Consider the following 27,140-nt stretch of genomic DNA (forward strand, 5'->3'; position numbering starts at 1 on the left):
CAGGCTTTGAAAGGACATTACTATTGACCCTCTAGAGCAGGGATCTTCAAACTACGGCCCTCCAGCTGTTGCAGAACTACATGTCCCATGAGGCATTGTAAAACTCTGACATTCACAGACATGACTAGGCATGATGGGAATTGTAGTTCCTGAACAACTGGAGGACCATAGTTTGAAGACCTGCTCTAGAGTCTAGGGAGATACTGTTCTTATTCTATAGATGATTATACAGAACTCTAGAGATAATTTTTCAGATAAAAGCTGGCCATAGATGGTTTGAATCTTAGCCGGTTTAGTAGGAACTGGCCAAAATTCAAACCATGTATGGGCAGGCTGAATATACCAAAGTTGATCTATCAACTTGGGTTCAACCAGCCTGTTGGATTTTACATGCAATTATTGCTAGCGGCTGTTATAACCGCTAGCACTAATCGCTGTGTTCTTAGGAGGGGATGGCTTACCGCTACCCCTCAGCCCTCTATTAGCTCACGTTAGAGCTTTTTTGAACTTTGAACTTTTTTTTCGTCCCCTCTGAGTGCTGCTTAGCAGGAGGCACATTAACACAACTGGACTTTGATGGAAATGGGTTTTATTGAAATTTTAGATCAATTTAAATTCAATTAACTTTTCATAGTGATTCTGTCTCAAGAATTTAAGAGAAGAGGAGTTATAATACTTGCCATTCTGTAGAGTGGTGCTGCCTATCTGCACTCATTTAGAGCTACACCAGCTGAAGAATCTTCAGTATCCAACACTGTTTTGAATGTCTGCATTTCCCATTTTGCTCTCTGGTTTTATGTAATTTCTACACTACAGGCTGACTTTCATCACACAGAGGCTGGTGGGTGGAAACATAGTGTGAGACGGGAAATTCAGATATTTTAGCCCCGGAAATGTGTTGAATTTCCATGTGCCAAATGATGAACATTTCTCAGTTGGTATAGCTTTTCTAGATAGCGAAGATTAGAGGCGCCCACCATTGAGCTGGCACGTATTATAACTTGTAAAAACAAATATGCCTACAGGCCACTACTAAATATTAAATGTGCAAACCTAAAAAAGCTGCTGACACTATCCCACATGTGTAACTGAAAAAATCATAAGCAATTGTGCAGCTTAAAACACAAAACAAAACACACCTAATTACTAATATAATGTGCATAAGTGCTGTGAAAATAGATGATCCAATAAATTCATACAAATCAATTTATGAAAATAAAAAACAAATCAATATTGAATATATGTTGCCAAAAACCAATGTATATAAAGTCCTTAAAATATACAAGTGAAAAAACAGTGTCCATGCAAAAGTAAAAACAACTTAATCCAAAAGGATAGTGTATCCCACAATTGTGTATTCCACAGTGGTGCTTATATTCAATCCACTCCTCTCGTGCTCAAAAGTAGTGCAGATGTATATTACTGCATGTGCTTCCCCCCCCCCCCCCAAGGGGTAATGTCACCTGAAAGCAGTGCGACCCCCACATCTAAATAGGGTCAGATGCAGCTTTTTAGCCTCTCCAGGGCTACACCATAGCAACTCCAGATCTCCTCTCCACTCCTTGCTCCCAGGTGGCCCGTGGTAGCCAATATAGTTGGGTAGAAAAAAACTGATAGTGCTTATATCATTTTAAAATATATATTTATTACAAAAAGGAAAATACAGGATACTCGCATTCTGCTGGTGCTTCCAGCGCACCACTCTACGAACAGCTTTAAAAATCCGTAATAGCAAACACCTCTAACGTTCCACACAAGCCTTGCAAACCGTCCCAAAGGCAACCAGCTTTGTGCTAGTTCCTGATGTCATAATAAATATATTTTTCAAAACGATATAAGCACTATCAGTTTTTTTCTCTTTAATATATTCACTACCACGGGCCCCCTGGGAGCAAGGAGTGGAGAGGAGATCTGGAGTTGCTATGGTGTAGTCCTGGACAGGCTAAAAAGCTGCATCTGACCCTCCTTAGTTGTGGTGGTTGCACTGCTTCAGGTGAGGTTACTCCTGGAGGGGGGGAGCACGTGTGATGATATACATCTGTACTAATTTTGAGCACGAGAGGAGTGGATTGAATATAAGCACCACTGTGGAATACACAATTGTGGGATACTCTATCCTTTTGGATCAAGTTGTTTTTACCTTTGAATGGACAGTTTTTTCACTTTTATATTTTAAGGACATATATATATATATATATCTCTATATCTATATCTATATCTATAGATATATATATCTATATCTGTGTGTGTATATATATATATATATATTTTTTTTTTATATACACACACAATTTGAATTTGTTTTTTGGCAACATATATTCAATGATGATTTATTTGGATTATCTATTTTCACAGCACTGATGCACATTATATTAGTAATAAGGTGTGTTTTGGATATTATAGCACTGCACATTTTGCTTATGATCAAGTATTATAACTTCATTTGCATGGTGGATTTTTTTTTTTTTTTTTTTTTTTTTTTTTAGATAATCTCTTTAAACCACAGTTGCAGTGTTTCCAGGATTCTGCTAACAGTTAAGTGATTGATTTTCCTTGCTAACTGGAATAGCTTTTAAAGTTGCACAGTGATTTCTCCTTGACCTCCTCAGTCATGCGTTTAGGCTGGTGCCACACAGTTCCTTTCAAGAAATCATATTGTGTTGGTAGAATTGTACTGCCCAGGCTTTCATTCATTGTAATGTCACTGAAGGATAGGGATTCTTGTCATTTGTAAAAGACTCTGTAGATGAAACATTCACAAGTGTGCTGTAAGCCATGGTAAATGTGAGAAATCACTAGGTCTAGACTCGTGAGTTCCCCGCCAAAGAAATAAGAATATCAACGCTTCTATACCCTTTTGCTGTCAAGTGTGTGTGAAATACTTTGACGCAGTCTGGTAAGTATTCTCATCACCCAGACAGTGGACATGGATGATTCAGAGCTGGCCATGCAGCATAATATTTATATAATATTTGGGGACTGGACAGAATTCAGTAGATTTTTACTACAAGTTAAAGTTTATCTCTCGGCAATAAATATATAGTGGGGAAGGGTTAGTCCATTTATTGGATTTTTATTGCTGTCTGTCTCCACTAAAGCAATTCACCCCTCTATTTGTAATGGTGGCCACAGTACTAGTGTACTGGTGTGTCAGAGAAAGAAAGTGAGGAGAAATAATTTTTTTAGAGTTGTCTGTAGAACAAGAGGTAGGGCAACATCTTCCAATGGGGGGCATATGTTCCGTGGACAACTATCTAAGAAGGAACTCCCCCTCAGTATGTTATCATCTTAACTTTCTGTTGCATCTTTGGGACAGGGAATTGAGGGAAATTTCCACAATGGTGCACAGACAGCAATAAATAAACTGGCAAGGATTTTTAATATTTTCTGCTCTCTCCAAAAAAAAATGGGTATACATACACTATAACAGAACTGTCTTCTTGTCTCTGGGTCACGCTTAGCAGGAGAGGGTGGACACAGGACTTTGGCACGTTTCAGTCAAATTGGGGATTCTAGGTATGCTTTAGGAGCCAGTGGTTGCACGTTGGAGCCAACATAAATGTGTGCTGCCTGCATCAGTAGCAATTTGCTACTGATCAGTTATATTCTTGCATACAAAGTCAGGACTGGTTCTCTTTAAGTGTAGGACGACAGGCCAAATACTAAGACTAAAAACTGGCAGTGCTGGGTGCCCACAGAAAATAAAGTAGAGATGATATGCTGGAAAAATGGGAAGGCTAGAAAGTCTCCCTAATGGAGGCCTTTCAGAACCAAAATGAGCCCCCTTTTGGTTTTGGAACAGTGAAAAGGTTGGAATAAAAATCGTGAATCCTTTCTGCAGTTGGAACAATAGCAATCATTACTTGGTTCAAAGAGGGGCATAAAGGTCTACTAGCCTGTGCAGAGACGTACGCAATTTGGACAATACAGAATGGGTTGGAAGTAGAGCATGAAATTCTATTTTGTAGACCCTGGAGACCAAAGCTTTTACCCATGCATCTGAGTTGCTTGCTAACAAGGTATCCATAATGTCTAACAGACGTCCCCCATGTCATGCTAAAAATGACTTGTTTGGGGGCTTAAGGTTTTCTATTGATTTTGGTCCTGACTTGGGTCTGACTTAGGAGTTAGTGGCCTGGAGAAAAAAAAAAGGGGGAACCCTTTTTAGCTTCAGAGGCAGGAAGATTGGCATTACAGCTATAGCAGGTTGCACAACTGGACCTGCTAGCTAAAATAACACTTTGAAAAAGGGTTTTCAGACATTTGTTAACAGGGTTCTTAAACTCTGTGGCATCCTCCACCAGAACAGTCAATGTTTTGTTTGTGTTGTGGGGATAGCCCATTTCTTAATAAGTCTCATCAATTGGATATTGATCAGAAAAATTTTGGAGGAGTCTCCATATAGAACTGGCTTGAGTAAGAGTGAACAGGAAATATTTTGATAGTCTTTAGAGAGTCCAGACTAGTAATGACACAGCCTGGCTGTTCATCTTTAAAGTGGTTCACACCTCAGCAATAAAAACCCAATAATCTGGCATCTTTGAAACAATATCCGTTGCGTGTGGCTCACAAATCATCCAGGATAGATTCATGAGATTCCTCATACAACAGCCCATCTGTAGCAGAATGGCTCAGAGGCCACTTCAGTTGCAGAAATGCCGAAAAAGACTCTGGGGGTGTAGGCATTGAGTCAACCATTATGGCTGTAATCTATGTCCATAAAATCTAAAATGGGTGTAGTAAACTCCTCCTTGGGTAACATTTGGGAAGAGGCCACACTGGATGGAGCCAGGGGGAGTTGGTCCTTTTGAGACGTGTGTGATCTGGGTTATCTGTGTCATGTCCCTGAGGGACGGTTAGTAGATTGTGAGCTGAAGAATGCCAACACCATAGAACTGATCTTCTTGCATTTGAAATGTTAGACTGAGGCTACTTGAAACACCAAGATAACCTTGGGTACTCAGACCTGCTGCTGAGAGCATTAGAGGTCATTAGCCAGAGGTGACTGGGTCACTGTAGGTGGCAGCAAGGACTAAATGAAGTGTAAACCATGCATCCCTTACCATTAGAGCTGTGGAAGGAAGCTCCACAGGCAAAGCTCAGTACCTGTAACTCAGTCTAGGTCTAGCTTTCACCCTGTCCATGGACATACTAGTTTCAGAGACTGGGTTACACCAGATGTTCTGCCATGGGTCTGGACCTATAATGAGCTCTGCAGCTAACTAACTTGATACACAAAAGTCTGGGCGCAGTGCCAGAAGGTGACATTGCAGGGAGCCTTTGTCCCGAGGCATGTTTGAGGATTGGCTGTTTTGAATTGCTTCAAAAGGAGCTCATCTCAGCAGCATTACCATAAAGTCTTGAATATAGGAAAAAATATTTTCATTGAATTCCATCTACAGTATAGGTTTTTAGCGTAGTCACAATGGTCCAGCTTGGACCAGTGTAAATGTGCATATTGCATACTTTGCTGATCCTTGTGAAGAATCACTGTAGTAGCTGCTGCATAGTATGCATATGGGGTTGCCCTAGTAAAACTTTTCTCAGTAGAGAAAATACATCCCATTAAAGCATAATTGGAGTGGGAGGGGTTGTACTTGGCTGGCCAAAGGCCAGGGGCACTAGCAAAACATTGAAACGTGATGGGTATGGGAGGGGTTGTACCTGGCTGACCAAAGGCTTTTTTTGCCAGTGTCCAATTCCTCCTGAAGGTGTCAGTATACCATACTGTCTGAATTTCTACCAATCCCAGGCTCACGTGATTGAAGACCTTTATACTTCAGAATTCTTATTTCAGACTCAGAACTTTTATGTTTTAGGCTATTGTCCCATCAGCCTTCAAATTGTGATTTGTTTATCACAGGCATACAGTATATGGTCTATACTATGAAAAGTGTATTTACTGTACATGCTTCTCATTAATAAAGGTCATACTATATGTAACTGACACGAAAAAGCATTTAAATATCATTTTTCTACGTGTACTGAGAAAGCGAGATAATAAAGCTCTAGCGTTGCTGCATTCTTTAATGGCACAGTATGACATGTTTATATCTATTTCTGAAAAGTCTACTTGACTTGTTATCAAGAGGAAAACCACATTTTTTATCAAACATGTTTCATTATCTCAGCAGTATGAAACCTCTCCATAGTCATAACATCCAGTTACTGTGTCGTCTCACATCTAGGAAATGTCTTATCGGACATGAACTGTCTTGTTCAGAAGAGGCAATATATGCTTTATATATCAAGTTATTTATATCCCCACTCACACAAAACTTTTTAACAGGTGGTTCTCAGCATTGGTAAAGAAAACAATTAGTAGTACCTTTTATTATTACTACTTAAAGCTCATCTCCAGCACAAATCATTTTTTAAAATGTGGCATATAAGCGCAAACCTTGTGTGATGGCGACATTCTTTTGTAGTCTTCTCTCTTCACAGTCTCCAAGCAAAGTCTGTTGGCACAGAGTTGGGATTTTAGAAACTTTCTGGTGAGATGTGTCATCCCTTCTGCTTTCTATGCAATGGGTGACTAGACTTCATGCCCACACTTGGTTTGCAATTAGGCAGCTCTGACATCACACGTCCACCGCTCAGCCACCCTCCCAGCAATGTATGCACACAGGGACTTTTGTGAGTTGTAGTTCTACAGAGTGTCCTACATGCACAGGTTGCGATGTATATGCAGAGTATACTCCAGAACACTCCTCCTGCTGTTAACAAGCATTAATGAATTGACAAGAGTCCAGGGTATCAGCTGCTGTAAATAAATAGCTTTAAGTGATACAAAATGTTGTCATTTAAAAAAAGATAAATAAATAACAAACGTTATATATACCTGCTCTGTGCAATGGTTTTCCTATAAGTAGCACTCAGGCAAGCTTGCTCTGTGAATGGACGTGGTCAGCCTCGCTCCTCTTTGGCTCATTGGCTGTGATTGACAGCAGCAGGAGCCCATGACTCCCACCAATGAGGAGAGAGACCCGGGAGAGCCAATGCTCTCATACGCATCGCTGGATCGGGATGTGGCTCAGGTAGGTATTAGAGGGGGCTGGGGGAGGCTTCTCCCAGAAGGTTTTTTACCCAACAGTGGTAGTAAACTTTTTTTTTTTTTCTTTATTTTTACCTACAGGTAAGCTTATAATAAATCTTACCTGTAGGTAAAATATCTCCCAAACGTGCACCATTTAGGAGATATTCTCGCTAGCAGCAGCCGGTGATGTCACTGGCATATGCACTCTGAAGGAAAAACATACCCAAGGTCATTCCTTCAGAGGTGTGTGCCACGGTCTATGCGTGCGAGAGTGATGTCATTGCAACTCCGCCAATCAGACAGCCGAAGTCCCCAAAGCCGGCAAGAAGACCCAGTGAAGATAGAAGCCTCTGCAGCAGTGACTGCATGCTGCTGGAGAGCTTCGTTTTAAGGTAAGTCTTTCATAATGTGTTAGTATGCGCTACTTACCAGCGCATTATGATATTGCCTTGCAGGTGGAAACTTGTTTTTTTCCCTTTTTTCTTTTATTAGTTTACTATGGCTTTTATGCATTAAGGCAAAAAAAAAAAAACCTTCTGCCTTGAGGACCACTTTAATCCTATTTCTGATAGCTTCATCTTCTAGCCTGAGATAATGCTGTGGACGAAAGGTTAAAGATGGCCATACACAGTACATTTCAGAAGGCTCCGAATGAATCGGCGGAAATCTGCTTTTTGGGGGGGCCATGTCTGCACCATTTCGCCCAACAGTCTTTGAAGAATTGAAAGAGCTGGGTGGAAAATTGTTGAACAGCACCTGCACCCAATTGTATGCAGGCACTGTAAGGATATTTTCACAGCCAGCAGTGCCGGCTGTTAGAATACAATAGCCACAGCAGGAGATTTGTCCATCCCCACTGTTTAGCATGAATGGATGAATCTGTAAGATTTAGTTTTTCCATTCAGCCTGTATCTATAGCCAACATCACAGAGCTGGTCTGCTGCAAGCCATTTTGTTCCGCCATAACTTACACCTATGGCAGTAAAAGGGTTAGAGACTACCACTTTGCCCTGATTTACACAATTACAGTGGGGGTCTCTGAAGATTGTGAACTAAAATGATTGATACATGTTATTTAGATTTCGCCCTTACCTTTTAAGGGTCGGTTCACACATGGGCAACACGACTTTAGCGCGACTTTGTACCGCGACTTCAACGCGGCTTCAGCGCGACTTTAGCGCGACTTCAGCGCGACTTCAGCAAATTACGAGGCGACTTGAAGTCGCCTCCATGACAGGCGACTTCGCCTGTGGCCAATCACCTCTCTGGGAGGGAGGGGGGGAGGGAGGGGTTTTCTCTGCAAAGTCGCTTGACTTTACAGAGAGATCCGACTTGCAGGCGACTTACATTGAGTTGAATGGGTACAAGTCGCCTACAAGTCGGATAGAAGTAGTACAGGAGTCTTTTCTGAAGTCGGAGCGACTTCAGTAGTGTCAATTAAGACGCTCCCATTGCCTACCATGTTAACCTAAATGCAAAGCGACTTGGGGCGACTTGGGGCGACTTGAGGGCGTACAAGTCGGATCCCAAGTCGCCCCAGTGTGAACCGACCCTAACAGTGCTCCCAACTGCTCAGGCATACTTGCTGTTCTCATAGCTCACATTGCCAGCATGATGGATTTGACATCTTCCATTCAGGTTTATGAGGTGAAGAAGAAAAACAAAGTGAGACATGGCTCACTGGCATTAACGATGATCTGGTGACAACATCAAGACCTTGTTGCTTTGCTATAAAATGTTCAGATTGAAGCTGGAGGCTTGTAAAATCAAGAAAACATTTGATTAAATTGTCTGTCTTCCAATACAATTCCTGTCATTGCTGCTGAGACCAGAAACAATCTGCTTGAAGCTCCAAATGCTGCACTGGGGTTTGCTGCTGGAAGAGAAGAAGCAAGAAAATAGTCTGTGATCTGAGTTAGAGTAGACAACACATGCCAGTCTTACCTCTATACATGACATTGCAAAGGTAATGAAACCTGTATAAAATGGTTCTGCGTCTTTGAGATTGTCTTTATTTATGCTCTTCACAACAATCTCTGCTGTTAGTCATACCAGAATACGCCAGCGCCACTTTTAGGTGGAACATCCCTTGTGCGCTGCAAACTCCAGGCAGCTAATAAAAATCAGTCACAGAATTTCTTGTGCTCTCCAGATATCCAGGATCTTTGCTGTGCTAAAGGCACAGTCTGATCAGGCTTTTTTCTCTCTAATGTAACACCTTGCAACCAGATTTTTCAGGCTTATTTTAGTGAGGCTGCAGATACTTGTTATCCAAATGACTTATTGAATATCCTTTGTCTCACAAAGTACCAGAACTAGAAATCTCAACTAGCTGCATTTACATAGGGTGAGATCGAAGGCCTCATAAGATAAGAATATTGACAATTATAAGGATTTAGCAAGATGAGCCGCTATGGCTGCATGAGACCAATGATTTGATGAAAATTCTCTAAGTCAGTGTAAATGTAAAACTGCCATGTCTAACGAAGGTCTACCTTTGGCTTTATTAGAAAACTGTGTCTGTGACTTTCCTTACAGATGTATTAAAGCTGAACTCCAAGTAAACGGCTAAATACGCAATATATAAATATACAGGAGTAGTAGAGGATTTGCATGTGTGTCCATCCAGTCTCAAAATTGAAGCTGGGTACACATTATAACAAAATTCCATACGCTTGTTTTCATTTTCGTATAGTGTGTACACAGCTTTCGACATCTGATTCACACTTTCCAAATAAAAATTTCCGAAGGGACAAACTCCCAAACTTTTCTTGTACATGAACGTTCCGATTTTCAATAAATGTGTACGGTTTTCATACAGTTTTGGTACAAGCAAAATTGGATACGAAAGACTGTGCATGATCAGAAACCATAAGCAACAAAAAAAAAGCTTTTTGTACGAGAATTTTTGTACAATTAGTACCATCCTCGGTTTAGACTTGCTGTAAAAAAAAAAAAAACGGACAATCGTTCTCCCCATTTTCTTATAGTGTGTACCCAGCTTATCAAAAGCTCTGTTGTGTAGGCCAGACAATTTTTATTTTTTGCTAATGCACTTGAGTTACACAGATCTTCTTGCCCCCCCCAACCTGTCAATGGACATTGAAAGCAGAAGCAGCAAACTGAGGATCTCATCTCTATCACTGTGCTCTCCCCTCGGATTAGAACGTCTCTTGGGAGCACACCGCGGCTATACGTCGGCAAAGTGGCACGTTCCCGCAAAGCGACAAATGGGTACGTCATGCCCTTTAAAAGCCGCGCCGATCGCCGCCGGCCACCCACGATCATGGGCACGAGAGCCAGAATGGGGATTTGTGTGTGTAAACACACAAATCCCTGTTCTGTCAGGGGAGAGGAGACAGATCGTTTGTTCCTAGTAAGTAGAAACAGCGATATGACTCCTCCCCCAGTCAGTCCCATCCCTACCACAGTAAGAAACACTCAAGAGGGAACACATTTAACCCCTTAATTGCCCCTTAGTGTCAACCCCTTCCCTTCCAGTGACATTTACACAATAATCAGTGCATTTTTATGGCACTGATCGCTGTATGAATGTCAATGGTCCCAAAAAATGTGTCAAAAGTGTTCGGTCTGTCCGCCGCAATGTCGCAGTACTGCTAAAAGTTGCAGATCACCGCTGTTACTAGTAAAAAAAAATAAATAAAAATGCCATAAATCTTTCCCATAGTTTGTAGACGCTATAAATTTTGCGGTACATCATGCCCTTTAAAAGCCGCGCTGATCGCCGCTGGCCACCCACGATCATGGGCACGAGAGCCAGAATGGGGATTTGTGTGTGTAAACACACAAATCCCTGTTCTGTCAGGGGAGAGGAGACAGATCGTTTGTTCCTAGTAAGTAGAAACAGCGATATGACTCCTCCCCCAGTCAGTCCCATCCCTACCACAGTAAGAAACACTCAAGAGGGAACACATTTAACCCCTTAATTGCCCCTTAGTGTCAACCCCTTCCCTTCCAGTGACATTTACACAATAATCAGTGCATTTTTATGGCACTGATCGCTGTATGAATGTCAATGGTCCCAAAAAATGTGTCAAAAGTGTTCGGTCTGTCCGCCGCAATGTCGCAGTACCGCTAAAAATTGCAGATCACGATGTTACTAGTAAAAAAAATAAATAAAAATGCCATAAATCTTTCCCATAGTTTGTAGACGCTATAACTTTTGCGCAAACCAATCAATATATGTTTATTGCAAAAAAAATTTTTTCCATAAATATGTAGAAGAATGTATATTGGCCTAAACTGATGAAGAAATTTTGTTTTTTGGGTATATTTATTATAGCAAAAAGTAAAAAATATTTTTTTTTTCAAAATTGTCGCATTTGTTTATAGCGCAAAAAAATAAAAACCACAGAGGTGATCAAATACCACCAAAAGAAAGCTCTATTTGTGGGAAAAAAAGGACATCAATTTTGGGTACAGCGTCACACGACACAGCACTGCGTCGTTTTAACTGACCATTGCGCTATTGCAAAAAAATGGCCTGGTCATTAAGCAGGAAAATCTTCTGTCTGTAAGTGGATAAGGACCAGCCGCTGCAGTCGTACTGCAGCAGGTTGGCTCCCCTGCATGAATCGCCATCATTGTACATCGGCCGCTTTAAATAGAATAGAAGGCACACGACGCTGGAGCCGATGCGTGTGGGTGGAGGCTGCGATATCCGCCGGCCTACCGCGATCCCTCCACAGAGACAGAACGGGGATCTCAGTGTAAACAGCCACATCTCTATTCTGTCAGGGGAGGAGAGAGTGATCTGATGTAAACAGATGAGAAAATTTGTTTGTTTTTTTTTTAATTTTATTTTGGATATGTATTATAGCAAAAAGTAAAAAAAAAGTGTGTTTTTTTTTTTTTCAAAATTGTCGTTCTTTTGTTTATAGCGCAAACAAAAACCGCAGAGGTCCTCACATATCGCCAATAGAAAGCTCTAATTGTGGGAAAAAAAAGGACGTCAATTTTGTTTGGGTAGAACGTCGCACGATTGTCAGTTAAAGCGACGCAGTGCCGTATCTCAAAAAATGGCCTGGTCATTAAGGGGGCAAATCCTTCCCGTCCTTAAGTGGTTAAGGAATATGGGGGTTTTTAATTTGTGTTTTACATCTGCATGGAGTTCAGCTTAAACGCCAGCACCAGCCCATACTACTTTTGTTTTTGAACAAAGTTGGTAAGAGTTAGAGCCTACGTCAAGTTTTTGTCTGATTGGGAAATTGCTGCATGAAACATACTGTATGGCCTCAATTGCCCCCTGCAGACTTACCACTCTGATCCAGTGCCAGACCTCTTCACCCAATGTCATCCAACCCACTTCCCGTGAGCACAGACTGCCATGGGAGCACTACCTGGAGGTGCATCATCTCTCCAGACTGGGCTCTCAGTACTCCTGGACAGGACAGTGCTCTCTACATCACATGAGCTTTTAACTCTATCCAGGTGGAAGACGTTTCTATGTACGGAGAGGGAAGAGGATGATGTGAAGAGCGATGTTAACAGAGCAGCCAGAAAGCTGCAGAAAATGTATGAAAAAAATTACACATGGTGCACCACTTCTATTGCAACTCCTAAACATTTTCAGGCCCTAAGCCATAGATTCTTTGGTATGGAATTCCTAAGTTACATATAAGATTACCATGAGAATTCTGGAAATGTGTGCCTGCAGAGGGCCAAAGGGCATGCCATATGTAAGAAGAGTTTTTTTTCTATTTAAGGGAAAACTAAACTACATAAATACATCATATCTGTGGACTTTGTATTATGTGGGATATAAAAACAAGCCTCAAGTTCTACTTTAAAATGTTTTAACTAAATCCACTAATGAGGTCTCCCCCCGGCGGGATGTAACAGTGCTTTTTCCCAGGGTAAAATTTGCATGTAACTAAGGTGTATATTGCTTTGTGACTCATAAACCATTTACAGGTTTGGTTATTGCTTCAGGGCAGGGAAAACTATTACCAAACAACTATCTGTCCACACTTCAGTACCCATAGGACCTAATTTAGCATCTATTTTGTCATTTTATATGAGCACTGTGCAAACCTATAATTGTTATGAGTTATTGTATAGGTAGGCATTTGCTGTGAATTTTTTCTTGTGTATAGAAGGGTAACTGCATTCTTGTGTATGGGTTGAGTTCTGTAGGCTGTTTTTATGTTACATTATCAGAACTTTGACATCCTTTACTAACTTACAACAGCAGCATGGACTTGAAGTTCGCTAAATGTAGTTGTGTACCATTCACACGGTTTATTTGTAGTTGCAGCATAGTGTAACTGTGTCCATACATGTGCAGGTCAGAACAAGTTTACTTTAATTCACACTGCTCCCAGAAACATCATTCCTTCACCCCACCATTCTGTTCAACTGTTGGGAGCAAGGGATTCTTTGTTGCTTTGGTTGGTGCTTGTACATGGCTTAGGTTCTGAGTGTACTGACAAAGCACACATTTGCATTTAAAGTATATCTATAACCAAAACTTATTTATTGGTTTGATTAGAGAATGGAACCCCTGGGAGGCTTTTTCTTCTGTCTGTGTCCCCTCTGTACTGGAAGAGAAGTTGAGAGGAAATCCTTCATTGGGGACACTTGTTCTGGTGACCACTGTCTAAGAAGGGATTGCCTCTCCCTTACTGTTGCATCTCTAGGATTACCCTACTTTAACCTACTATTACGTTTGTCCACATAAGACTTAGTTTTTATCTCTCTGTTTTATGTATAGAAATAGATTTTTGTTTTGTTCTTGATGAGAATATTTATGCCTGTGCCCATACAACTTTCAAATCAACTATGTGAAATCTCCTTTTTTTAATGATGAATTGAGCATTTACATTTGTAAAGCCTTAAAAATGTGGGCAATCCTGTGACTGAGTTTTGTGTTTGGTATACTTTATCCATAACAATATTGATATCGATGCTTTAAGGTATTGTTTGGCGTAGGACCTTTTCAGGGACAATAACTAAAAACCATGTTGCCCCATAGCAACATTTTATATAGCCCTCCCAACCCATCCTGAGAAAAAATGAGTAAGCAAGACATGGCACTTGCCAAAGAGAAGTGTTAGCCTGCCCTTTAAGATGATCCCCTAGAGATCTCAGTTTGCAAATAAAGATTGCAAGACTGTCCATGGTAGTCTGAGATTGTGCCTAATTGAAAGGACCTATCCAGCATCCAGTTTTCTCAGCTGGAGCTACTGGCAGAGAGTTGATCATACAACCTTTCATAGACTGGATCCATGTAGTCATCCCTTTCTGGGGGAAAAAGATATAGTTCTGTTTGGTGCACAGTGTAGGCCATTGACTTCCTGTTGCACCACCGGTGATTTCAATGGATTTTTTTTTTTTTTTTCTTGTAGCTGTGAGGTCAGAAAAGAATGTACCCACCACAAAGGTAGCTAAATCATTATAGGAATAATACTTCCAGTTAGTGTATCACAGGCTCTCCTAAAATGGCTTCTGCCATTGCCTGTAGTGGCACTCCCATTGGGGCAAGCCATTGGAATAATATTGTTTACTCAAATTATAGATCTAGAATTCTTGTTTACGGTATTTTTTTCTTTGCTTGTTGTATGACCATATAAACTAGATGCCACAGTCATATTAGGGCAGTAAGCAGGTAAACCTAAAAGCTTTAGGGAACACAGCAATGCCACTACCTCAGTGTACATTTGGCTAGCAGTATACTGATGAGGTCAAATTTGTGCTCTCCTCTCCTGTAAGTATGCTCATTGTTCGACAGCGCTGATCAGTGCAATAGAGCCCATCTTTCAGTCTTTTAAAATAAGCTATATAGCTTTTTTTGAGGTTCTTGTACTCTGTTTAAGAACATGTTCAATGATATTTTTTCAGGTGTGTATCAATTTGCTCGTTCAGAGTAAATTGTCTGTGATAAGTCCCTCCTTGATACCTTTGCAGAGCTACCTCACTGCTCCTGCTTCTGCTGTAGGTGGGGCAAAATATCTGCAGCTTCCAGTATGGAGGAGGGGAGTATGTGACCACCTCCTGTGATGCAGTGCTCAGGCCGAACGTCCAACCGCTAGACCCATATGCTGTCTCATGATGGATGGGGATGATGTTCTTAGCTCTGATACATAGCGATTTTTTTCAGGCAGTGTAATCCGGATTCTTATTGCAATAAGGACTGAACACCTAAATGTAATAACAAGCGCCTCCATTAGCTGGACACACTAGTCATTGCACAGAAACATTCTAGCATGCTGTGAAATCTCCTTTGAGTTTTCCTTTGCTCTACGATTTGAAGTGTCCTGTCCATGTCCAGCAAGGTTTGTGGCAGATCCTTGTTCCCTAATGGGCACATGTAGCTTTGAGAATTAACTTGTTATCTTGAGTTTGTATGGGGACTGAGGAGTCAAAGGTGCCGATCACTCATTCTTACACCATGCCCCCTGATATCTCCCCGCATATCACACACAGGACTTTAGGCTGCCTGTTTGTATCCTGATTTGGAGACGCAGAGACAAGATACCCTGCAGGACATTTTACTGTATAATCTAGGGAATGGTCCTTACTAAATATTTTAATGTTGAACTTCCTGGATTCACTTGAAATGGTAAAGCTGGATTTCTCTGCCTATTACATTAAGCTTTTTTTAGTCTGTGTTGTATTAAAGGTCAGAGGTTAAGTGCCTGCAGTCACAAAACTTTCTTGCATTTTTATTCTGGCATCTTCTTTTCTCAACCTGAATAGAACAATCTCCATCTGTGGAATGGATTTATGCTAGCATGGATGTGCAAACCATTCAGCAGAACTCTAATAGCACTGATCGTTTTTATGACTAAAATGCAGAGCAGAAAAATTTGTGGTATTTCTACTACATTTCTTTTCCGCTTTTTTTTTTTGTTTTTTTTTGGTTTTTTTTTTGTTTTCTTCAGACAGAGACAAACTATATACTTCAAAAACTGCTACAGAGAAATCCCACCCAATTTATTCAGCATTGATTTTTCATCTTTGTTCAAAACGGTTCTTGTTGTAGAGTGGTGTTCACGTGTTTTAAAAGCTCAGCACAGGTGCAGAATGTCATGTTTTTTGGCCAGTTTCTTTAATTTTGGGGCCTAGGGGGTAACAACTGGGGTGGCCCTGGTCAGACCAGACCAAGAACACAGACTTCATAACTGATACACTATGGCCAAAATTTTGTGGACGCCTCTTCAAATGATTGCTTTCAGGGTTTTCCAGTGAAGGATACTGTTAATGCTACAGCGTACAGTACAAAAACATGATGGTGTTCATGCGTTTTGTTCTAAATGGTTTGGGGAAGCCCCTCTTCTGTCACAGCAGGTGGAAAAATCGGGCCGTTTAATTTTGTCATAATGTGCTAGTATGCATCGAATTATGGCAGACTTCCCTGAAAACAAAGCCCTCCAGCAGCGTACTGCCACCGCTGAAGGCGCTGCCATCTTCACCCGGTCTGCTTTCTGGGTTCAGAGGCTTTAGCTGTCTGGCTAAACCAGCAACGACGTAATGTCCGCGTGTTTGCCGGGGATGTCACCGGCTGCATGTAAAGTAACGTTTAGTATTTACAGTACCTATAGGTACAGTAAGACTTATTGGCTTACCTATAGGTAAAATTCGTACATAGGAGTTTTTCCTCCCACTTTAAGGCCTCGTTCACATGGATGTATGTAAGTATATGTCTGTGCAAAGGCCCTGTTTACTGCACAGGGATGCACAGCTATTTTGTTGATCCCTGTGCATGGAGTCCAATTCATGTCAGTTGGACTCTCTACACAATTGATGTCAATTGTCAACTGACATCAATTGGGACACATTGGCTGCACACAAGACCTCTGCTTCCAATTTGACAGCCTGCAGGTGTGGGTGTGTCGCCCTGAATGCAAACAGTGTATGTTTGGGGCCGTGTACCCACACTGCTGTCAGATTGGGACCCGCGTCTGTTTCCATGCAGCCACTGTGTCCCATTGATGTCAGTCGGGATGCATGGAACACCAGAGCATCCCCATATGGGCAAAGAGGGCCCTTGCATGGACATACACCCATGTGAATGAGGTAATGCAGGAGAGACAGACGGCAAATGTAGACCGGATGTATGTGGATAGAACAAGAACTAATCTGCATAGGAGCAGTTTCTTTCAGCTGATACTACATTTTTAACAAGATCATGACTATTAGAAACTATAACCCAATTTTTCTGCGTTTGTGTTTTGGATTATTTGATGTCTAGTATTTAGATATTTTTGCAAGCAGTTTTCTTACTTTCTATTTATTCATATTTTTTTTAATAACAGCGTAGAGTTATAATTAGAAACTGTAGAAATTAAATGTTTGTTTATACTGGATTTCTCTGAATGTGTATTGTGTTATATAATGGCTTGGTAGAAACAAAGGGGCTCATTTATGAAACTGGAGGAGCGGAAGTGTTCTGCTCGGAGAACCCAGTCATAATTTGAATGTCATTTTTTTTCAGTGAAGGGTGGAAAATACTATAGGGGGTTGCTATTATCTACATAAATTTTACCATCCTCGCCTCTATACTGCCACAGTTAAATATATATTCGAACCATTGAGCGGGTATAATAGCAGCACTCTCTGCCTACATATAAAACCAGTATAGAGGCAGGGAATTTCCAGTCTAACCATTTTATATGTACCGGTGTCAGTGGTGCCATTGTCCAAGTGCACACCTGTGCTGGCTGGCAGGATTGTGCCTGTGGAGGCAGGCGGTACAGCTCTACACAGCTTGATCCATTTCTGGAGGATATATATAGACTATAAAGTATTTATTTCTTCAAGTGGTAAATGTTCTTGTATCCGACTTTAATTATGCAGTTTAATGTACACAGACACACATTAGACAGCCATAAACACGGCTGGGTATAAAACCATTGCAGCATTCATTGCTGCCCAGGGTGCACCTGTTCTTGAAAATCGTGCTTATTTATTGCTATCCACTTTAGCCAACAAGCTGTTCTTGGTTAACAAGTGACTTTTTTTTTTTTTTTTTTTTTTTGCTTTGTCAGCCTTCAGGGTGTTTTGTGGACAATTTTTCCATACAAAAGCACAAATGTCATCTGAATACGCCAGTCTAGACATTATTGCAAGAGGCTCTAGCAGAATGTGGGTCATAGCAGGCCGTGGAATCCCTCTGCATTATGCATACTACCTTAATTTATGCAGTAAATTTGAGTCACTTTAGTGGACTGTACTTGTGTAAAGATTTTTAAGCACTAGATTGGATAATATTGCTTATTTCCCCTTTCTTCCTGTGATAGTTTTCTGTACATTAATTGTCTCTATTATTTTTAAAGCAGAACTGAAGTCCCACTGTAATGCACTGTGAGCAAGCAGGCTTTTTTTTTTTTTTTGTATTGCAGAAGAGAAATTTAATGTCTCTTCTGCAATAAACTACACCTACCTACCTGCTCACAGCAGTCCCAGAATATAAGCTGTGCATGCTATTAAACAAATACAGTGTTGTGATAACCATACACAATATATTTCATATTTTATATTTTAAAATACAATATCTTTCACGTTCATATATTAAAAGCAGAATTTTCCATTTTCCAGCTAGAAAATGCCCCTGCCAAAAACTGCTGATAACGGCCTGTGTGTTCATGGACACATAGGCTAACATGCTGGAGAGTTTATTGGCTGCAGAAAAAAAGTCTGAAGCAGTAGCGGCCGTCCATTAGGGGCGCCCGGGCGCAGCCCCCTTTTTCCACAGCCACCACCCCCTATTCGTCCGGCCCCTTACAGGATGCTGAGCGCATGAATTACAGCAGTATGTTTTGTTTTTTTTTTTGAAGCACCTGATTAGTGCCAGAGACTCTAATAGGCTTCAAGCTAGGATGGGCTCCAGGCGCAGAGCATTGTGCTACGAGCCCACCCAGGTGTTACAACAGCAAATTAATATTCGCTATTGAAACTGATCCTGAATCTGGCCAATCAGAAGCGCGTCTGAGACCTGTTTTCCGATTGGCCGAAAAAGAGAAAAGTCCCGATTGGTCACTGAGGAGGAGGGAGGAAACGGAAGCCGCCACCGCCGTGATGCCCGTGGATAGCAGGGGAAGGGGAGGCCATCAGTGAAGCCCGCTGCCCACCGTAGATAGGGTAAGTGCTCCAGACCCAACCAGGGTTTTGGTGCTGTTTGTCGCCATTTTATTCTCTAGGATCTCTGATATATATATATATATATATATATATATATATATATATATATATATATATATATATATATATATATATATATATATATAGGGCTGGGTCCTTAAGTAGTTAAACATTTCTAAGGTAAGAATTCTGGAGTTCAGTAATTACTTCCTTAGCTCATTGTTTGCAGCTTTACCAGTAGCCGTGTCATTCCCCAAACTAATCCTCGTGTCTTTTACCACCCCATGCATCTTTCTTCCCAGATTCTGCATGAAGCCTCAACTTCTGTTGATGTGAAGATGCGTAGCCCCCTCCTGGCACTAAGGCCCCTTTCACACTGGGGCGGTTTGCAGGCGTTATTGCGCTAAAAATAGCGCCTGCAAACCGCCCCTAAACAGCCTCCGCTGTTTGTTCAGTGTGAAAGCCCGAGGGCTTTTACACTGAAGTGGTGCGCTGGCAGGAGAAGAAATAATCTCCTGCGAGCCGCATCTTTGGAGCGGTGAAGGAGCGGTGTATTCAACGCTCCTAAACAGCTCCTGCCCATTGAAATCAATGGGACAGCACGGCTCTACCGCAGCTATAGCCGCGCTATACGAGGGGTTTTAACCCTTTTTCGGCCGCCAGCGGGGGGTTAAAACTGCACCGCTAGCGGCCGAATACCGCGGTAAAACAGCGTTAAAAATAGCGCTGTTTTACCACCGAAGCCCCCTACCGCCCCAGTGTGAAAGGGGCCTAAGCCTTGCCCCATATTTCAGTTGTCAAAACCCAAACCTCTAATGCCCATTGAAGTTATGGCATTTGATGGTTGATTGTCAAGGGATAAGGCTTAGCACTATAAGAGAAGCAGAACCTAATCTTAATTTGGACAGAGGCCAAGTCCTAAAATCAACCATTTACAGCAGAATTTGAAGACGTTTTAGACCAGATCAGGTTTGCTTAAACAAATGCCTGATAAAATGATGGGCTAATCAGTCAGAAAACAGTGAACCCTTATTCAGTTCACAATTTGTCTTTTTTTTTTTTTTTTTCAATAAATTGGTAACTTCAGTGTAGGATGATCAGTAAAATATGAAAGTAGGTCAATAGATCTTAATATTTCTGCAAAGCACATGGCCACATACCACAGTCATCAATGATCTTTGCTTTTATTACAAAAGCTTGAGAATATATATTCTTATGAATTTATTTTAATAAAATTTACCCTATTTTTTTCATAACCATAACCGGTCTGATAAACGTATGAAGAAATGTTTGGGACCCTCTTAGGTTTTTCAGTTTTCTGAACAGACATTTAAAAAATATTGTGGAGCACCTGGAGCAGATGTCTTTGTTTTATACCAGAGCAGCTTGATCAACTGGTGCTAGTGTAAAACAGGTTACAATGATTACAGTAATGCCTGACTGGAATGAATGATTTCATTCCTATTAAATAACTTAAAATGCCCTGCTGAGTCCTTAATTAACAACGTATTGCCAATAAATCTCCGTGTGAATATTTAATGAAAATAGGAAATACCCTAAAAACACAAGTGATTTGAACAAATTGCTTGTGTAAATTTAAAGACCAGAAAAAGGTGCTGTAGGCAATATGCTGGATTAGAATATTAAATTATTTTAAATTTTCTGATTTAGTATAGCTGCTCTCTGTTTCTTGATTTTGTGTTCCTGCAGAGTTGGTTGTGCTGTAATAAACCGTATTTAAGAAGGCCTGGCAATTTTTATGGCTTTAAGTAATAAAAATATTTGTTCATAAAAGTTTGATATTTACAAAATAAATTACCAAAAATCTTGTTAGCCTGTTCATCTTCGGGATATTTGGTATAAAACCGCAGAAAATGGTGTTAGCGATGCTTTGGAGAGCAATGAATTTGCTGGCCTCTTTTATTTAATAGGAATAGTATTAAATTATTATAATCATGAGACCAGGCTTTTTTAAAAAATAAAATAAGGTATGCATCAAGTGCATTAAATTCTGTGGTGGATGCTTAGGGTTACATAAGGTTCCTCTTAACCAACTTCTCTCTGTATCTCTGACGTTCATTTATTTTATGCAAAATTGTATTCCTGGGTTGCATGACACAAGCAACTTCTGTGTAACTAGAAGTTATATCAAACAGTCTGAAGCCTTGTTAGACCGATTTTGTCATCAGAAAGTTGAAGGTGGCAGTACGCATGACATTTTAGCATCACTTGTACACCTTTTAAAACCTAGCTAAATATTTTCATTTTTTTATTGAGTAGTAAAACTTTTTTTCTCTTCTGTTCATTGATGAACATAGCTCTCTTGATTCTTGAAGAGAGAAATCCACAGGCAAGTGCTCTGGCTCTAATGTCCTCCAATCATCAGTCAGCCGGTTATTTCTGCCTAGTATTTCAGTGCTGAAGGCATCACCACGCTTTTTTCGGTGGGCAGCACAGCACGTTCTGGCTTTCTCCACTGTGCACGTTATAGGCGTTGAAAATTGGCAGAGAATTACCTCAGTCACCAGGCAATGGATCAGAGGAAGTGGTCCCTACACCCAGACGTGTTCCATCAGATCTGTATATGCTGGGGGACACCTGGGCATGGTTTCCCACCTCAACAGAAAAGTACCAAGGTTTGTGTCAAGAGTGCGGGGCCCCCTGGCATATGCAACAAATGGGCCGGTGGCACAGTGGGACCAATATCGTCCCGCTTAGGCCTTTCCTCCTCTCACCTGCTGTACAGGATAGAGGCCATAGGGATTTCGGCCCTTCTGGTAGCTCCAAACTGGCCTTGTCTGTGGTATGCCAACATGGTGCTGTGGGCCATGGACACTCCCTGGCAGTTGCCTCTTTGGGAGGACCTCCTGTCCCAGGGTCCAGTCTACCACCCACTTTACCGTCTCTGGCTTGGGTGGCATGGCTATTGGAGCCAGGTTTTGAGTAACGGGGTTGTCAGGTTCGGTAACCCCTACAATGTTGAAGGCATGCAAGTCTACTTTCTCGGAAGATATATTGGCGCACCTGAAAGGCTTATATTGCCTGGTGCAAGGCTCTGGGTGTCCATCCATGTTTCTTCTCGGTGGCTCAGGTTTTGGCCTTTCTCTAACTGCCTGCATGCCTTGAGTACCATTTAAAGGCAGGTTTCTGCCCTTCTGGCCTTTTTTCTGTGTCCTTTGGCCATACGTTGTGATTTGTGACACCTATGTGTTCCCTGTTGCTACCGTGGGACCTGAACTTGGTTCTTCTGGTCCTACAGAAGCCTGCCTTTGGGAGTATTTGGGCTATTCCCATGTTTACTTTTTCTGAAAGGTTGCCACCTTGGTCTCCATCACTTCTGCGTGGTGGGTGTCAGAGCTGGCAGCCTTATCTTGTGAGTCTCCCTCTCTGGTCTTGCCCAAAGATATATGTAAGAATGTTACTTCCGCAGCTTTTAAATGCGGCTAAAAGCCTCATACCTAGTTACTGGCAGGAACCCGAAAAGCCCACCATGAAGAGCTGGTGTAATAAAATAAACGAAATTCAAAATTTAGAATATCTCAGGTTCAGTGACCGAGAGGGGATAGAGAAATTTGAAGAGAAATGGCAGGATTGGGTCGATTATAAGCAAACATTAAGATTTGCAGAAATAATGGGAGCATAGGATATAAATTGTAGTAGAGAAAGCATAAGATAGATATATATTGAGAGTGGAAGATCAGTGGAAAAGAATAGGATAGTTTTGGAGCGAGAAAGGTAGATGGGGAGGGATGGAGTGGGGGGGTTTGGGTTGGGGGTTTTCTTTATGGTTGTTAAAAATGTATTCAGAAATTGTGTGTTTTAAAGATACGGCTGGGTTGCATACACGCTTTTATTTTGTTTTGATACAGAAAAATCAATAAAGATATATTAAAGTTTAAAAAAAAATCCCTTGCATATCCTTTAACAATTTTCTGCTGTAATTTGCCATAAAATATGATCTGATCCTCATCTAAGTCACAACAGACAAACACAATGTGGTTGGGCTGATAACACCAAAACAATTCTAATTTCTTTATTCAACACACCCATTAAACTTTTAAAGTGCTGGAGGAAAAAGCAAGTGAACCCTTGGAGTTATTAGCTGGTCAAATCTCTTTTGGCAGCAATGACTTCAAGCAAGCTCTTTTGATAGCTCTGGATCAGACTTGCACAATTTTCAGGGGGAATTTTTGACCATGCCTCTTTTTTTACAAAACTGCTTCAGCTCAGATACATTTGTAGGATGCCTGGTTTTATTGGCTCTCTTGGGGTCATTCTACAACATCTCTATGGGGTTAACATGTTTCTAAACCCACAGCAGTAAAATCCGTGTGTATATGCAGTAAAACATGCTTGTTATACTCACTGTGAAGGGGTTAATCCTCCGCATTGTGTAAAAAGGGGGTTTGATCCAGTCTTTTCTGATCCTCTCCTTCTTACACAGTCCCCAATCCATCAGCTGATAGCACAGAGCCTTAGGAGGCACTCTGCACATGCTCAGTTTGGTGTGTATTGCTAGGGGATTTTGTTATTAATTTTCTTGTGAGGGTGTATGTAATCAGCACAGGGCCAATCGGCACTGTCCAGACAGAGGGTCAGGGGTCATGAAGCCTCATAGAATGCAAACCCCTCCTACGAGCTTTTAACCAGTGCTTGGCCCGGACACTGATAGAGGTCACAAGACTCTTATATACTGCTGATTAGAAAAGGTATTTACTGGGTACATTTGTGGATAATATTAACTATATTAGAGCCTGTCTTGGGGAGTGGCAAATGACAGCAAAGGCTGCAGAGCTTTTAGGTCAACCTAAGAACCAAAAATGTATATTTACTAAAAAATACACTAAAATCACTAAGCTGCTTCTTTTCCTTAGCCGGGTTACATATGCTTTATTGATAAAAAGAAAATGTCCACAAGTTAGGCACTCATCCTATTTTTTGTTTTTTTTCTTTTTATATAAAATATGTTTGCAACCTGTTTTTGGATTACATCGGTGTAACATTTGGTAGTTAAATAAATTTGAATACTTCTATGAACTGTGTGTGTCATATATAAAAGCTTTGGGTAGTAAGAAAATTTTACATCGGGCTTTAATTAATCTTAAAGAGGAAGTAAACCCTTATGGGTTTTATTTCCTGTGTGTTTCCCTGCAAAGGTAAAGCATAATGGGCTACTATGCATCGCATAGTAGCCCATTATGTTTCACTTACCTTACACAGAAGCCTGCGATGTCCCCAATGTGCCCGCTGGCTGGAAGCGTCCATCTTCAGCCCTCTTCCTTCCGGGGCCGCAAACTCCGGCTCTGCGACTGGCCGGAGTCGCTTGACGTCACTCCTGCGCATGCGTGCGGGAGCCGCTAGTCACGCCATGACCCCAGGTAGAAACGGCACAGCCTGCCCTTTCTAAAATGCGCATGCGCCGAATAACTCATCGTACGGGGAATTGTAAATATTTACTAAACCGTGTAGGTTTAGGAGATATTACCAGCTCCTACAGGTAAGCCTTAATCTAGGCTTACCTGTAGGTTAAAGTGGTTGTAAAGGTTTTACAACCACTTTAAACATTTTATCTGTTTTGCAAAATATGAATGAATAGGGTTTACTGGGAGCATGCTACAATTCTTGTAGTGGTTACTAGGGAATATATTTTTCCACAATAAATTGGTAGATTTATAATTTCTTCAAGAACCTTACGTATTTAACAAATCCTCGGTAATCTGATGGACAGCAGAATAGCATGCTTCATGATTTACTTCAACATGTTTGTGTCATTGTGATCTGCATTTGTATAAGGTGTCTGTTATGGAAATGTCTTTCCCATAAGAAAAGGTTGGATACAATACAACAGCTCGGTTAATTAATTTTTTTTTTTTTTTTTGTTAATTAAAACTCAACCTAGACAAAAGTGTTTAGAGATGTTAATTACTTTCACTTTTTATGAATAACCCATGTGTTTTTGAAGTTAGCCATTGCCGTGGAAATATGTCAACTTTAAAGATAGAACTTCAGGACACTAGGGTTAATATTAACTCTTTAAGTGTTGTCTTTCTGACATGAAAAGGTTCAAAGTCTTATGTTGGCATTTGTGGAGTAAATCTATTTTAAAGTAATGAGTTGTCTTGTGTGAGCATTCTCTATTGTAGCATATATGTCTTCTGCCATATAAACAGACGTACCCTTTTTTGTTTTTTTTTTATTGTTTGTTTTTTTTTCTTTTTGGTCTAATGTCCTTGCTTCATCTGCCCTCATCTGTCTGAAAAACATTCATACTTAGTTGATATTTTGTCTTCAGTATAAGAAATGAACCAAAGATAGTATTTTTCTTTATCTGTAAACTTTGTGACCCTACATGTCCTCTATTCTTTGCTGTTCTTTACATTAAATGTCATTTTAATGTCATTTACATTGTATTGTACACCAGGCACATTTTGAAAAAAAAAAGATATATATAGATATTTTATATATCTAGCATACAATATACACCAATCGGCCATAACATGAATGCCAACCATAACCCTTCGAGACCTCTGAAGTGTATGTTGAGGTATCTGGCACCATGCCATCAGTAGCAGATCCTTTATCTCCTGTGAGTTGCAAGGTGGGGCCTCCATGGATTGGATTTGTTTTTCCAGCCCATCCCACAGATCTGGAGAATTGAAAGCCAAGTCAACACCTCAAACTCTTTGTTTTGTTCCTCAAACCATTATTGAATTAGACCAGGCCACCTTCTTCCCTTGCTCTGTGGTCCAGTTCTGATGCTCACGTGAGGGAGACGCTCACAGAATGTGGGTTTCCTGCACTGCGAAGGTCCTACCCTGTTTCATTTCAGAGTGCAGGATGTAAACAGAGCCACCTGAGTACCTTTTGTGCTTTAATTGGGACTAATTTATGATAAGTGTGGGCTTGGATGGGGGTCAACAACCTGTAAATCGTGGACAGGTGACTGGTAGATCTCCGACTGGTCTTGCTGACCCGCCATTCCAGAGCATCAAACAGAGTGCAATGCAGAGGGACTATTTGTAAAGTTGGAGCTGTAGTAGGGAGCAAGAGCCACATAAGCTGATGCCTCCTCTGTAGTGCTGGCTCCTGTCCCATGTGGAGTGATACCAACTGCACTCCACCTCTTATCTTGGCTAGCAGTTTTCAGAGTGGTGCCACCAGCAGGAAAGAGATTGTCAGGTCAGTGTAAAGCAATACACTGGGCATAACAGTATAGGACTGCTTTCACACTGATGTGCTGCGGTTTACCTACACGGTGGGTGCAGTACAGTGTACCTGCAGCTTTCCTTCGGGTTTGCTGTGCTTAGCCATAGATGTCTGTTATATCCTGCTGTTTTACCACCCCACAACGTTACGTGTAAACATGCCCTAAGGGTTTTGCTGCTGAATGCAACTAAGTGCTCATTCACAAGTACAGCAGGAACTGCTGCTCCTCTGAAAAGCAAAACTGAGTGTGTGTTGACAGGTGGTGAGGAGGAAATATGTTGCCGATTTAAACCCATGATTGCCGTGCAATGCATGCGATTGCTACACTCAGGTGTGAAGAGGTGGCACTGGGGGACACTATGCCTGGTGATCTTTGACTTCTCCCATGTTGTTCAGGTAGATCTGAACCTCTTTAAGGTTGCCTACCCCTGGGCTAGGGCAATTTACACTTCAAAGGTAAACATGAATAATTCAACATATATGCTAATTAAAAATACACTGAAGGACATATTAGTGATTGTGTGTTTTGTTTTTTTTTAATAACAAACATATCATACTTACCTCCACTGTACAGTTCATTTTGCACAGTGTGGCCCCGTACCTCCTCTTTCTTTGGTCCCCCTGCGGCACTCGCGGCTCCTCCTCGAATCTTTAAACACCCTGGGGGATACCTTGCGGGTGCACTCCCGAGTCCATCATTTGCATGCATAGACACAGAATGTTGAACTCGGCCACCGGCACCCGCGTCATTGGATTTGATTGACAGCAGTGGGAGCCAATGGCTGCGCTGCTATCA

The 27,140-nt window shown here is 41.2% G+C and overlaps 1 protein-coding gene across 1 annotated transcript in view; it reads left to right on the forward strand.

Annotated features, from left to right (window-relative positions):
• NDUFS4 (NADH:ubiquinone oxidoreductase subunit S4) overlaps window positions 1-27,140 on the forward strand; it is a 212,493-nt gene that overhangs the window by 148,643 nt on the left and 36,710 nt on the right.

Source organism: Aquarana catesbeiana, linkage group LG01, assembly GCF_042186555.1.
Source record: "Aquarana catesbeiana isolate 2022-GZ linkage group LG01, ASM4218655v1, whole genome shotgun sequence".
Lineage (NCBI taxonomy): Eukaryota > Metazoa > Chordata > Amphibia > Anura > Ranidae > Aquarana > Aquarana catesbeiana.